This window comes from Prionailurus bengalensis, chromosome D3, assembly GCF_016509475.1.
Source record: "Prionailurus bengalensis isolate Pbe53 chromosome D3, Fcat_Pben_1.1_paternal_pri, whole genome shotgun sequence".
Classification (NCBI taxonomy): Eukaryota; Metazoa; Chordata; class Mammalia; order Carnivora; family Felidae; genus Prionailurus; species Prionailurus bengalensis.
Genome location: NC_057356.1, coordinates 18240234 through 18254874, shown reverse-complemented (window position 1 = coordinate 18254874; position 14641 = coordinate 18240234).

Here is a 14641-nt window from a genome sequence, read left to right as displayed (position 1 = left end):
CATCATAAATTTTATGTATATTTACCACCATAAAAAATTATTCCATCCATGGAAAACCTCTCTCTCCATTTATTCCCATCTTCCTTCCAGACCTTTAAGAGTTTTAAAGCTTTTCTCCACAAAACTCCTTGGCAACAATGAACTAGAAGAAAAATTAAGAGAACAATTTAACTTATAGTACATCAAGAAGAATAAAATATGTACGAATAAGTTTAACCAAGGAGGTAAAATATCTGTATACTGAAAACTTTAAGATATTGATGAAAGAAGTTGAACACTAATAAATGGAAAGATACTCCATGTTCATAGATTAGAAGAATATTGTTAAAATGTCCATACTACCTAAAGGAATCTATAGATTCAATACAATCCTTATCAAAATTCCAATGCCATTTTCTCATAGATATGAAAAAAAAACACCCCTAAAATTTGTATGAACCACAAAATACCCTGAATAGCCAAGGCAATACTGAGAAAGAACAATAAAGCCAGAGGCGTCACACTTCCAGATTTCAAAGTATATTACAAAGCTCTAGTAATCAAAACACTATGGTACTGGCATAAAAACCGATGCAGATCTGGGGCGCCTGGGTGGCTCAGTCGGTTAGGCGGCCAACTTCGGCTCAGGTCACGATCTCGCGGTCCGTGAGTTCGAGCCCCGCGTCGGGCTCTGTGCTGACAGCTCAGAGCCTGGAGCCTGTTTCGGATTCTGTGTCTCCCTCTCTCTGACCCTCCCCCGTTCATGCTCTGTCTCTCTCTGTCTCAAAAATAAATAAACGTTAAAAAAAATTAGAAAAAAAAAAAAAAAAACGATGCAGATCAATGGAACAGAGAGCCCAGAGATAAACTCATGCATATATTGACTTACGACAAAGGAGCCAATTAATACACAACGAAGGAGCCAAGAACATCTAATAGGGAAGGGATAGTCTTTTTAATAAAGGGTATTGGGAAAAATGGACAGCTACACGCAAAACAAACTGGATCACTATCTTACACCACACACAAAAATCAACTAAAAATGGATTAAAGATGTGAAACCATAAAACTCATACAAGAAAACACAGAGGAACAGCTCCTTGACATTGGTCTTAGCACGGATTTTTTGGATTTGACACCAAAAGCAAGGCAACAAGAGCAAAAATAAACATGCGGGACTACATCAAATTAAAAATTTTCCACACAGCAAAGGAAACCATTGACAACATGGAAAGGTTACCTATAGAATGGGAAAAAAATACTTGCAAACCACCTATCTGCTAAGGGGTTCATACTCGAAATATACAAGGAACCCGCTCAACAGCAAAAAAAAACCCAATGGAGAAAAAAAATGGGCAAAGGACTTGCCTAGACATTTTTCCAAAGACATACAATGGTCAACAGGTACACGGAAAGATGTTCAACATGACTGATCATCAAGGAAATGCAAATCAAAACCACAGCGAGATCATCTCATACCTGTAGGGATGTCTGTAAAAAAGGGATAATAAAGGTCGATGAGGAAGTGAGAAAGTGGAACCCTTGTAAGCTGCTGGTGAGAATATACACTGGTGCAGCTATTGCGGAAAATAACATAAAGGTTCCTCAACAGAACTACCATATGATCCAGCAGGCCCACTCCTGGGTATATATCCAAAGGAAACAAAATCACAATCTTGAAGAGGTAACTGCACTCCCATGTTCACTGCGTCCTTATTCACAATCGCCAAGGTATGGAAACAGCCTAAGTGTCTGTCAACAGATGAATGGATAAAGAAGATGTGATCTATACACACACACACATGCAATGGAATATTATTCAGCCTAAGAAGGAAATCCTGCCATTTGCAACAACACGGATGAAACTAGAGGACATTATGCAAGGTGAAATAAGCCAGAGAAAGACACATAAGGGCATGGTATCACTTACATGTGGAATCAAAAAGAGCCAAACTTGATAAAACAGTAGATAAGTGGTTGCCAGAGGCTGGAGGAGAGTAGAATATGGAACGGTTGGTCCAAAGGTACAAACTTTCAGTTATAAAATGAGGAAGATCTGAGGATCTAATGTAAAACATGCTGACTACAGTTGGTAACACTGTCATAGGATTAAAATTTGCTGAGAGGACAATTTAAATGTCCTTTAAATGCACACACAAAAGGTAAATATGTGAGGTGATGGACAGGTTACTTGACGGGAGGAACCCTTCCACCATCTAGAGTTGTGTCAAGTTGTCACATTGTACACTTAAATATCTCAGAATTTTGTCAATTATATCTCAAAAAAAAAAAAAAGCAAACACAATGGTTTGCATTCTTTGGCTATGTTTTTTTTCTTTTAGCACATAACATTTACTTTTATTGTGGTAAGGACCTCTAACAGGAGATCTGCCCTCTTAACAGAGAACTGCAGGCATCATGTTGTACGGATCTCTAGAACTCATTTACATAATCGAACCTTTACACCTTTGAGTCAGCTCCCCATGTCCCCCTGTGGCCACCCCCCTGGCAATCACCAATCTACTGTTTCTAGGAGTTGCACTCTCTTAGGGATTTCAGAAGTAAAACCATGCAATATTTTTGCTTCTGTGACTGGCTTCCTTCATTTAGCGTAGCATCGTCAAGATTGGCTAATGTCTATTTGATTCTTGGTTTTCGTTGCTACCGTGAGGTCGCATGCTTAAAATATTTTTTAAATCCTGAGTCACCCGGGTGCCCCTCAATTGTTTAATTTTAAATAGTCCCATACGGTTAGTGATTACCGTATTGGACAGCAAAGGTCTATGCAATTATTTTTAAATCTGTTTCCTTCCCCTACCTCCCACTCTTTCAATAGACCAATGGTTCTGGGCCAGGGGCAACTCTCCCCCCGAGCCCCAGGGGACACTTATGTCTGAGGACATTTGTGGCTGTCATGATAGGGGAAAGGGTGCTACTCCCATCTAGTGGGTAGAGGCCAGGGATGCTAAATGTCCTACGATGCCCACCTTAAAGACAGCTCCCCCACCTTAAAGAATCATCAAGCACAATTGTCAATAGCACCAACGCTGAGAACTGGGACACACGCTTTTTTTTTTATGGTAAGCAAAGGCTTTCCTAATTTGTACAGCTGTGATATGCATTCTTTTGATTTAAAAAAAGCTTAAATTGAGGTAAAAATAGAAAACTTACCGTATTAAGCATTTGTGAAGCGTCCAGCTCAGTAACACTAAGGATATTCATTTTGCCGTGCAACAGACCTTCAGAACTCTCTCATCTTTCAAAATGGAAATCCTATACCTATTCAATGGTAGCCCTCCGTTTCCCTCTGCCCTGAGCCCCCGGCAACCACCAGTCTGCTTTGTCTCTATGAATTTGACTATTCTAGGCACCGCATAGAGGTGGGATCCTATTTGTCTTTATTGCGACTGGCTTATTTCACTTAACATCCCGTCCTCAAGGTTCTGTGTTGTAGCACGTGACAGAATCTTCTCCCCTTTTAAGGCTGAATATTCCCTTGTGTATCACATTTAAGTTTGTTTGCTCGTTTATTCAGAGAGAGAGAGAGAGAGAGAGAGAGAGAGAGAGAGAGAGAATGAATGAATGAATGAATATATCCCAAGCAGGCACCACACTGACATCACAGAGCCCAACTTGGAGCTCAAACTCACGAACTACTAGATCATGACCCGAGCTGAAATCAAGAGTTGGACACTCAGCTGACTGCATCACCCAGGTGCCCCTGGCGTAGCACATTCTATTTACCCAGTCCTCCATTGTTGGGCACTTGGGTTGCGGCCACCTCTTGGCTATTAGAAATCATACTGTGACAAACGTGGAGGGGTCATTTACTGGATTCAAAATGAACCGTTTTGGACGCGTTTCAGATTTACAGGAAAGTTGCAGAGATTACACAGGGACCTCCCACGTACCCCTCCCCGAGTTCCCCGTTGTCATTTCACATTACCGTGGTATGTTTGTCACAGCAATGGCAGTCCATTTCTATAAACTAGACTCCAGACTGGATCAAATGTTACCGGTTTTCCCACCATGCCCTGGTCTTCTCTTGGGATCCAACCAGGGTACCCATGTGGCATCAATTCCTTTGTCCTAGCCAGTCCCCTTTGGTTTGGGACAGTTTCTTTTTTGTTATTTTTTTTAAAAGATTTTTTCTAAAAAAAAAAAAAAAAGATTTTTTCTGGTTTATTTTTGAAAGAGAGCACGAGCAGGGGAGGGGCCGGGAGAGAGGGGGGGACAGAGGACCTGAAGCGGGCCCCGTGCCAACAGCAATGAGCCTGACGCAGTGCTCCAGCTCATGAACCGAGAGATCATGACCTGAGCCGGAGCCGGATGCTCAACCGACTGAGCCACCCAGGTGCCCCCTTGGACAGTTTCTTATACTTCCATTGTTTTTCAGGACCATGATGGTTTTGAAGGGTATGGATGGATCTGGTATTTTGTAGAATGAGCCTCAATTGGGGATTGTCAAACATTCTCCTCATGAGTAGACCGAAGTTATTGTTTTGTTTGTTTGTTTTTAAGGAAGATTACCACAGTGGCGAAATGCCCCTGTGGCTTCTCATCCCATCACATCCTACCAGGGGGTGCATGGGACCCCCCAGGGCATCACTGCTGACGTTACTATTCGTCACTTGGTCCAGGATAGAAGTTACTGGGTTTCTCTAACTGCTGGAAGTCGGAGGGGGGTCAGGAAGACAAGCCCAACAGTGAAGGGGGAAAGGGAAGATTCATGTTCCCATCCAGGATATGGAGGTTGTCTACGTGGAATATTTGGGATTCTTCTGGAAGGAATGTTTGTTGTTCTTGCATTTATCCATTTCTTTCATCATTTATATCAGAATGTACTCATGGATAATTATCTTACACCGTTGGTTACAATTAAATTTTTTGAGCTGGGGCCAATCCTTCCTTTCTAAAGGAGTGTATCACCAACTACTTTAGATCTGATGCTATAAAGGGTCTCAAAAGGTGATAAAACAGACTTTTTCCGAGGAATCTGCCTTGCCTCCAAGTTACTAGTACCATTGATAATTGTGACAATTAAGGTCACACTGATCATTCTGAGCAAAACGTTGTTCAACCCGTCTCCTTTCAGGCAGGGCCAAAATAAGGACCAGTTGCAAAGCACTTCCAGAATAATCCTGAGAAGCTTACAAGCGTCCCCCCAAGATGGAGCTGTAAAACCCTTCTGGGAAGGTACTTAATTGGTCCAATGGAGAAGACAGGGTCATTATCACTGAGCTGGCCCATCGGGGTCACAAATCCCCGGGTTCAGGAAAAGCAATAAAACCAGTGTGGGGTGCATTTGCCTAAAAGCAAAAACAGTTCCTCCAGTCCAGGACAACATCCACTTGTGTGCTTTCATTTTGCTCAGAGCACTGTTAACAAAACAATGTTCGGATCAAGAATATTTGGAATAGAGCGTTCATTTGGATAAATGGTTTTTTGTTTTTGAGAAACCACCCCTGAAAAGTCAAGAGAATTCTATTAAATCTTTTAAGCATTCCAGCTTTTTGGTTTTCTTCTGAAACAACTTGTTCTTTTGATCGAAAAATGTCTTACCTTTGCATCTGAAACCAAAGCAGAGATGGGAGTGTGGGGGACTTATTTGAGCGTATATAGAAGTTGTATATGAACCTAAACTACCGTTGACATGGCTACTTTGATTCTCCAAGTTGAGCATTTTTAAATATGTCGTTAAAAATCAAGAAATATATTGGGGCACCTGGGTGGCTCGGTCGGTTAACTGTCCAACTTCGGCTCAGGTCATGATCTCGTGGTCCGTGAGTTCGAGCCCCGTGTTGGGCTCTGGGCTGACAGCTCGGAGCCTGGAGCCTGCTTTGGATTCTGTGTCTCCCTCTCTCTCTCTGCCCCTCCCCCACTCATGCTCTGTCTCTCTCGCTCTCAAAAAAATAAATAAAATAAAGATAAAAATAAATAATGAACATTTAAAAATCCATATGTAGTTGAAAGAATTTGGTCTTACTTGCTCAGAGTCCCAAGCACATACTGGCCGGTCACTCATCGTAGCACTGTCTGTACTCAGGACTGTGTGTATAAGTACCCCCTTTTCTTAACACGCATGTCATGGGGTTCACAGTCTGGAGCTCCACCAGAGGATTTTCAAAACCAGGGGCATTGCACCTGGGAATCCTTTTCATTTCAGGTGCAGATTCATTTCCGAAGTGCACAGCCCTCCCTGGCCCTTGGTCCACGTGCATGACAACTTTCCTCCCGGTGATTAGCAAACAGCAGGTACTGGTTTTGACAATGAGCTCTCTTGGCCCGGCCCATCTGCCGCATTCCCACTGCACACCCCACTGTGACAATGCTCTTTCAACGAATTCTAATGGAATTTAGAAGGGTTAGAGAGAGGCACACCGAGGCATCCCTTCCGCAGAAGCACGTGGTGGGTTTCAAAGCACGCAGAATGCACCCGTCTCTCACACGGGCTAGGTGATGAAACAGGCATTCTCCGGAACCAAGCGTCCCAAACAAGTCAGGCGCTAGGACCTCCGCCGTATTCTCCAAGCTGAAATTGCGGAGGCCTTTTTGTCCGTTACAGCCAGGCATGTAATCAGTGATTGTTCCTATTGTAAATCCCAGATTCACCATCTGTATGCTCCAAAGGGCTGGGTGATTGTTAATACCCCATCCCTATGGGATTAATCTGCAATTTCACACTAAATGATTTTTAAGTATAATTTGTTACAATGATACAACATTACCATTTCTAAAACAAACAGCCGGGATTGTTACCTTGCAATAAAAAGCAGAGAAAGTGTCCACCAAGTGCTATGTATGAACAAGTTTATGCGCTGTTCTGTTTTATTCACTTTAGACATCAGTGGGGAAAGATATTAGAAAGGAAGAAAGAAACACACACAACAAAAAACCTGGTCCAGAGCCTTGGGAAAGGGGCTTTTAGTAAGAGAGCAGGCTGCTTTTTGTTACTGGGGAACAGGATCTAAACATGAAATAGTGGTAGTCAGAGTTCCCTGAACAGTCTTTTAAAACCCCTCAGGGGTGTTTGTTGTTTGCAGGAGAAAGCAGCTTGCAGCGAAAAATTGGAGCTTGGATTCTCTGTTGAACAACGAACATTTAAAGACCTTTTTGTGCACAAAGGAAGATGCCCCCAAGAACAGTCTGTAATATTAAAAAGAGGGGTGCCTGGGTGGCTCAGTCGGTTAAGTGTCCGACTTCGGCTCGGGTCGTGATCTCACGGCTCGCGGGTTCGAACCCCGCATTGGACTCTGGGCTGACAGCTTAGAGCCTGGAGCCTGCTTTGGATTCTGTGTCTCCCTCTCTCTCTGCCCTTCCCCTGCTAGCTCTCTCTCTCAAAAATAAACATTAAAAAAAAAAAAAAAAGAGCTGGCCTGAAGCATGCAGAGTATTCCTTTTCACGAGGCACAGAGGCATGCTATTTTCCCATGTCTTAATTACACAAAAGGTATTACTCCAAACGTTGTAACTATCCACTTCAAAATATATTACCTTCAAAAAATGCACTTATTTGAAGTCTAACCAAAGTGAGGATACCGGATATTTTCACCTACTTTACTAAGAAGGAAGCCTTTCCATTAGACTCAAACAAATACAGCAAATTTATTTTTCCCCCAAACTTTCTTCTGGTGGGTTAGATGTTCCCTTATGAATCAATGGTTTGAGAGGTCAGATCCACTGGCTTAGCAGAAAGAGTTATAAAGCGGTCTGCACATCTAGTGTGCTCAACTCCATTTATTTGACTCAAGCCCATAAACAGTGTGTGACCTCTCTGGGGCCAGTGTGACCAGTAGCAATTTCCTGGGATGTAGCTGCATCCTTACCAGTGGGACCTGCCTGGTCCCAAGCCCTGCATCCTAAGAGATGCTTAAGATGCCCCGCCCATGGGAAACTACCTGGCGTGGAAAAGTACAAGGGAGGGGTCCTCCAGACAACCTCTTCCCCATCCCCTGACACGGTCAGGTCAGGTCGGACAGATCAGTTAAGCCAAATCAAAGGGATCTCCTCATCTCTCCTGTCGGGGCGGATGACACCTACTTCACAGCACCCTAAGGACCGAGCTGGATGTGCAAAGCACTCAGCACAGCATCGAGCAGAGGAAGTTGTGGGGGGAAAAGGGTAGATCATCTTTATTAACCACTGATGATCCTTCTCGGCTTTTAATAGTAACATGGGTGTGCCCACACATGTTATTTTTGTCTTCACTCTAAGAAAAACAAAGAGCAATTTAAAAACGTGTTCAAAAAACAAACGGCCGAGACCTAGACAGTAGGGCAGAGCAATAAGGAAGTGGCCAGGCAAGGAGCAAATCGAAGAGCGTAGGACAATCCCTCTAACTGTGGGCAGCTGCGTTCAGTCCCAGCTGATGACTGCCTCGTGGGGTTGCTGGCCAAGTGGCCAGCTTTTCCAATTTTTCAAGAAAACCTAGAGAGTTGCCTGGGTGGCTCAGTTGGTTAAGCAGCCGACTCTTGGTTTCGACTCAGGTCATGATCTCACAGTTTGTGAGAGTCAGGGCTCTGCGCTGACAGCATGGAGCCTGCTTGGGATTCTTGCCTCCCTCTCTCTCTGCCCCACACCTGCTTGTGGACACATGGGCACATGCACTCTCTCTCGCTCAAAATAAACATCTTAAAAAAAAAAAAGGCTGGAAGTCCTAGCTTTTGAAGGATTTTTAAATGCTGGCTTTTTAAGTTTTTGTGTTTGTTTGTTTGTTTGTTTTAAAGCCCTTGAGCCAAAGCCTGTCTGTGGATCACTCACCTCTGGTTCAGGATCTCTCATCGAAGCCAGTAGAAAAAGACAAAGAAAATGGAACACAGAATAGAGTGATAGTCTCAATTCTGTCTAATAATGTAGACTCAGATTAGATGTGAAGTTGTATGTTAACTACTCTCCCATCACAGATCTAGAGGCTGCAGCCATTACCCTGCACAACAAGAAAATACTACAAGAGCCACAAAGTGGCCAGATGAAATCACTTCTGGAATGGAGGGAAAACACAGCCTTCCCCAAATGGGATTGCCCAGTGCGATTTCCTCCTGGAATGAAGGTGAGGGCTTAGACTGGGTAAGACTGTGGACTGGGCAGACGATGAGGCCCTTGACTAGATTTTCATATGTAAAACAGCACAGTTGTGAGGGGTCATGAGTAACTTCTCCCTAGAAGCCGGGGGAAGGCTGTGTCAAAGCGTTCAGATCACTAGAGACCTACCTAAGTTCAGATTCTCCTGGTTAAAAAATCTGAGTTTCCCAAAGGCACCCAATCGATTCCTTCCTTTTTCCAGAAGAATCTAGCAACCGAATAAGAAGTCCCTTTAAACACACAAAACCACCTGAAACATATACCTGGTTCGAGGAATATGTACCCCACAGAAGGCGTGCTCCCCCAGCCTCTCACAGCCCTGCAAGATGGGAGTCGTTACTCCCCTGCAGAGATGGGAGAACCAAGGAAGGGGGAAGAATTCATCCAAAGCCCTGCAGCTAGGGATAGGCAAGAGAGGGACAGCACTGAGACGGGAGCCACCGCTGTCCTCTCCAACCAGTTGAGCCTCAGGGAGCACCTACTCCTGGAGGGCCCTCCCTGTGTTTAGCGTCCGCAGGGAATAGAGGGTTCTGGATACATACTCCAATTCATACGGAATTGCTATGTTATGAGGATGGGTTGTTCACTTTGCCCAATATCAAACATGCTTCAGGTGAAGATTATGCCAAACAACTTGACTGGTCTGTTTGACCAAGAGATGGCCCAGCCTTTTAACACATTTTTACTGTAAATCTCTAAATACTCGAAATCTCTCAATCTCTAAGCATCTCTAAATGCTTTGTTTCATGCTTTTCAATTTAAGCCAGATAGGAAAATAACCACCCAGCAGCATTAATGTGGTCATTATCAAGATAATAGGTGTTGAAATGGCTAAAGGATTAAGTTTTTTCTCAAAGCATTTATTTTTTCACTGGATTATCAGTTAGATGTAAATATAGCATTTTTTTAAATATCTGTTTTAAAGTTTATGTTGCAAGAGAGAGAGAGGGAGAGTGAGCACGTGCACAAGTTGGGGAGGGGCAGAGAGGGCAGGGGAGAGAATCCCAAGCAGGCTCTGTGCTGTCAGCACACAGTCCGATGGGGGGTTTGAACTCACAAACCTTGAGATTATGATGTGAGCCGTAACCAAGAGTCAGACACTTAACCGACTGAGCCACCCAGACGCCCCTATACTACTTGTTAATGCAGCAGAGACTTGGTCCAGAAAATTATTTACGTAGACCAACCTGGCATGCAAGTTCAAGGAATACTGTGGAATTCTGGCATTGGGGGAGCTTCAGAGATGGCATCCAACTGGTTTCTGGTTTCAGAATCCCCCTTCACCGGTGGCCAGTCTCTGTATCGACAGCTGGGGTGAGGGCACCGTTTACCAGCAGAGGAGACAGGCCAGCCTGGGATCACGGTCACTGTTAGCAAGTTTTTCCTTATCCTGATTAATAAGCCTCAGAACCTACCACCTGGTGGTGGCTCTGTTTTGCGAAGTCACAGACAATAAGGCCTCTGGTTTTTATTCTCTTGGCACTCCAAAAAAGCGGCCAACAACTTTTTCAGAAAGGAAAGCCTAGATGTATTGCCATAAACAACGAAGCGAGGCTTTTATAAAAGGCAGTTGGGGGAAAAAAATAGAAAAAACGCGGAGAAGGCTCCGGCAACTTGCTCAGTGCACATTTGAGGGTCACACTCTTTAACAGGCTTAATTTTTGTTTTTTTTTAAGTTAGTCACAACCTTTCTGAAGAGTCGGACAGGACAATGGTGGAAACTGGTCTGGAGTTTCAGACTAGAGGCAGGAGATCACAAAGATACAAAAACATTATAGTATTCCCTTCCTAGAAACACCGGAGGGTTTAGCATCCTTTTATTAAATAAGATGTAGGACAATTATAAGCGGCAGTTCCTCTACAAACGCGTTCCCAAAGAGAACCATAATACACGTATCAGTCATGCTAACAGGAGCAAAGGAGATCAATGACCAGTGGACTTTCATGGTCTCCCACAGAACAACAAACTCTGCTCTCGTCTTCGAAAGCTGTGTTCACACATTCAACAGTGGCTTCCCAATGCTAGTGAACCTACCTCTTAAGAAATCAGAATCAGAAGGTACTTTTAAGAGAGCCATGAGCCTTGGGGAGTAAAGACCGGGTGAGCCTTCTGTCCAGAACTTTCTGAGAAGAAAATGCCGCCTAACTAGTTTTTAGCAATGGGACACAAGAAAAAAAGCTTTTTAAAAGCCTGTAAATCTCCAGAGTGCCTACTATGTGCCAGAGACAGCCCAGGAGGCTGTGGCTTTGAGGGTTTGCTGTAGTATAGCCATTTATGAGGGGGAAAAAAAAACCCAAAACACCACCTTGAGATTTCTGCTTCGTAGATGTGCCCTGCGGTTCACTGTACCAGCCAGAGGTCAGAGCGGAAGACAGAGAACTATTCAGTGCTACAAATCATGTAATTCTGACCACACTCCCTTTCCCTCTTTACCATGGGAAACTCAGAACAGTTAAGCAAAATAAAAGTCAAAAACTTTGGAATTAAAGAAGAAACGGTCAGGGCGTGTGATAAAAATCGGGTTACTTGAGCTAAAAAAAAAAAAGCTGCTTTAACTTGCTAAGTGAATATATTGTAATCCTTCAATACGAACGCTATACTTACACATTGCACACAAGGAACTGGTCTTCCCACGTATGAAGGAGTTGGGTTTTAAGCTCGTCATTAACATCATAAACAAATATTTTGCCCACAGCCATAGGCACCCTAGCTCCGAAGAGATCAGACAAATAACTACTGCTCAACCACCAACACGTATCAAACTCAGGCCCAGATTAGAGCATTTTCCACTACGTCAATCCAGAGCGTAAGCAGAAAAGCCACATACCTGTTGCTTTTGTTCCTTTCTGCAGATTTTCTATAAAAATCAGAGGTCTGGGGAACAGAGCGTCTGCTGAGCCTTTTAGAAATCTTGCTAGCAGGAAAGCAGGTACCTTTGCAAAGTCAGGATGGATCTAAGACCCTCCCCCCACAGAAGCAAATGATAAGGAGCCGCAGAGCCATGGACACAGGTGAACTTCATGATCACCTACTACAGGTGTCCACACTTTGCCTGAGAATCACGTGGGACATTTGTGAAACAAGGATTCCCCAGCTCTTTCCTTTTGTGGTTTTAATTTCACCCCAGGTGACTCTTACACTTCAACAGGCTTGAGAAATATTCGTAAGAGGGAAAAATAGACGCATGTCACAAAAGAAGGGTTTCTGCTAAGTTACCTGGGTTTTCTGAATACCCTCAACAGTAGAAGTTTGAGTGGCAATATTTTCACCAACCATTCCTGAAGCTGAGAATTTAAAATGTCAATTCTTTAGTAAAATGGCCATAGTTCCCAGCCAAAAACCCATGCAGGGAAGCCAAGTTTTCAAAGCCAAGTTTTCTCAAGGAAAAGGGGAGGTTTTGAGGACTTTCCAGAACATCTTTTTTTTTTTTTTTTTTTTTTTGTCTTTTAAGGAAGGGTCCCTGCTTGGCTTTTCTATAGTGCACGAGTCTGCAGAACTCACAAACTGGATGCATTTTATTAAAAAGCTTTACTGAATCCATCAACTTTCAGAAGAGAGACTTTCTTTCCAAACTGCCGTGGAGATAAAAAAAATTGTACCTTAGTGAAAAGGGCTGTTACCTCAACAGGAGATTGTGAAGTCACCTCTGTTTACACACAACTCCATTAAGGATTAACAGAAATAAACTCAAATACTTTGAATGCTTACCACTTAACCTTGGAATTAATTATTGGTCTCTAATTATAGGTCACCAAGGGACACTTAAAGCCGTGTTAACGACTTTTATAAACAGGCAAAATGCAAACTTTCAATAGAGGTAGGTCGGAGAGAAATGAAAAGAGTTTCATGACCATGACCTTAACTAACATCCGTAAACTACATTCCCCACTAGAGAATGCAAGTGATCTATTTACTCTTGGCAGAGAAGAAAGGACTAAGGGCGCCCAGGTGTTAAAGGAAAACCATTCAGGAGGACATGGACCAGAGCCAAGGTCACAGCCCACCTGAATGAGCAATGAAATCCAGGTACACCCAGCCTTAGGGAGCCCCGGCTCCTTGCGGGACTTAAGCACGGGCTAGGACACGCTTCCCAACCACAGGCGTGGAGACGCGGCTCCCTTGCCTGCTACGGGGATGCAGAACGCGAGGGCAGTCACAGGAAATTTAAGAAGCGCTGGGCGCCCGGCCTGGCTCCGCCAGAGTGGCGCAGCCTCGAGCCCAATGTCCACCCGCAGGTGCAGGGGCCGCGGCGTCTCTCCGCTCTGGGTTCCAATCCGGACTCTGCCACTTACTGGCCGTGCTCCTTCGGCCCCCTCGTGACCGCTCAGAGCGTCAGGTTCGCCATAGGCGAAAAGGGGACCATCGCGTCTAAGGGGCCGGCGTGAAGAATAAACGAGGAGGTAGAAATACATAAGGAAATAAAGCCAAGGGTGGCCGTGACGATTAGTGTGGTCATTACTCTGGCAAATGATTCCAACTGAGGCTCAGAAGCGAGGGCGCTGGAAAGGCAGACTTTCTCGGGGGATCACACTGACTCCAGCCCCCTAAGGGGGGCCGCGGGGACCTTTGTCCGCGCCCGCGCCGCCCGCCGCCGCCCGCGGTCCGCGCCACCTTTCCCGCGGCGGGCGCCAGGCGGGGCGGGGCAGCAGGCGGCGCGGGCCGGGCGGCGGGGAAGGCGGGAGCGCGGGCGCACCGGCGGGACCCGGCCCCCAACGGCTCGGCGGGCTCGGCTCGCGGCCCCGGACCCCGAGCGCCTCGGCCGCCGAGCCCAGCCGCGCGTGCACGCGCGCGCTCCGGGCGGACTCACTCTCCACGCGGGATCCGGGGGCGGGGGGAGTGCGGCGCGCAGACCCGGGCCGCCCCCCAGCGCCGGGCCGCCGCGCTCGGCCCGCCCCCCCCCTCGAGGCCTCGGCAGGTGGAGGCGCCCGGCGCGAGCGCTCCCGGCCGCGCAGCCCCCGCCCGCCCGCCGCGCGCCAGCCCGCGGGCGCAACTTTCTTAAAGGGACAGGTAGCCGGAATCGGCGTCTACCTGGGTCCCCCCACCTCGCCGGGCGGCCTCAAGGCCCGTCCCGGCTTAGGGGGAAAGGGGAGCTTGCCGCCGAGCTCTCCTCCCACCCACCGCCTTCTCCCCCCGGGGAAGTGACGGGTTGCAAGTTTTAATGTACCCGGCATCCTTTTGCAACTTAATTCTTTTGGTCTAAATCGCCCTCCCACTGCTCCTCAACGCATGCTCGCCGGCATGCAGTTGCGGCCACTGCTGGCAAAGTTTGAAGAGGGGTGTCCCCACCCCTGCGCCCCGCCCCACCCCACCCCACCTAGAGCCCCGGAGCGTGCAAGGCTGGCGGCTGCTGGGAAACACTCGCTGCAGTCCCCTTGACCCTGCCCTGTAACTGACCCTTGGGGAAAAAGCCCCCTGCACGGCTACTGCGCATGCTCTGAGCTGGACAGCTCCAGAGAGGGAAATTTAAAAACGGTTCGAGCCGCGACGGCGGCCAAATTGCTGAACGCGAGGGGCGAGCGCGAGGGAGCCCCCCTCCGGAACCCCCGCCCGCCCCAAGAGCGCCTGCAGCGGCGGCCAGAC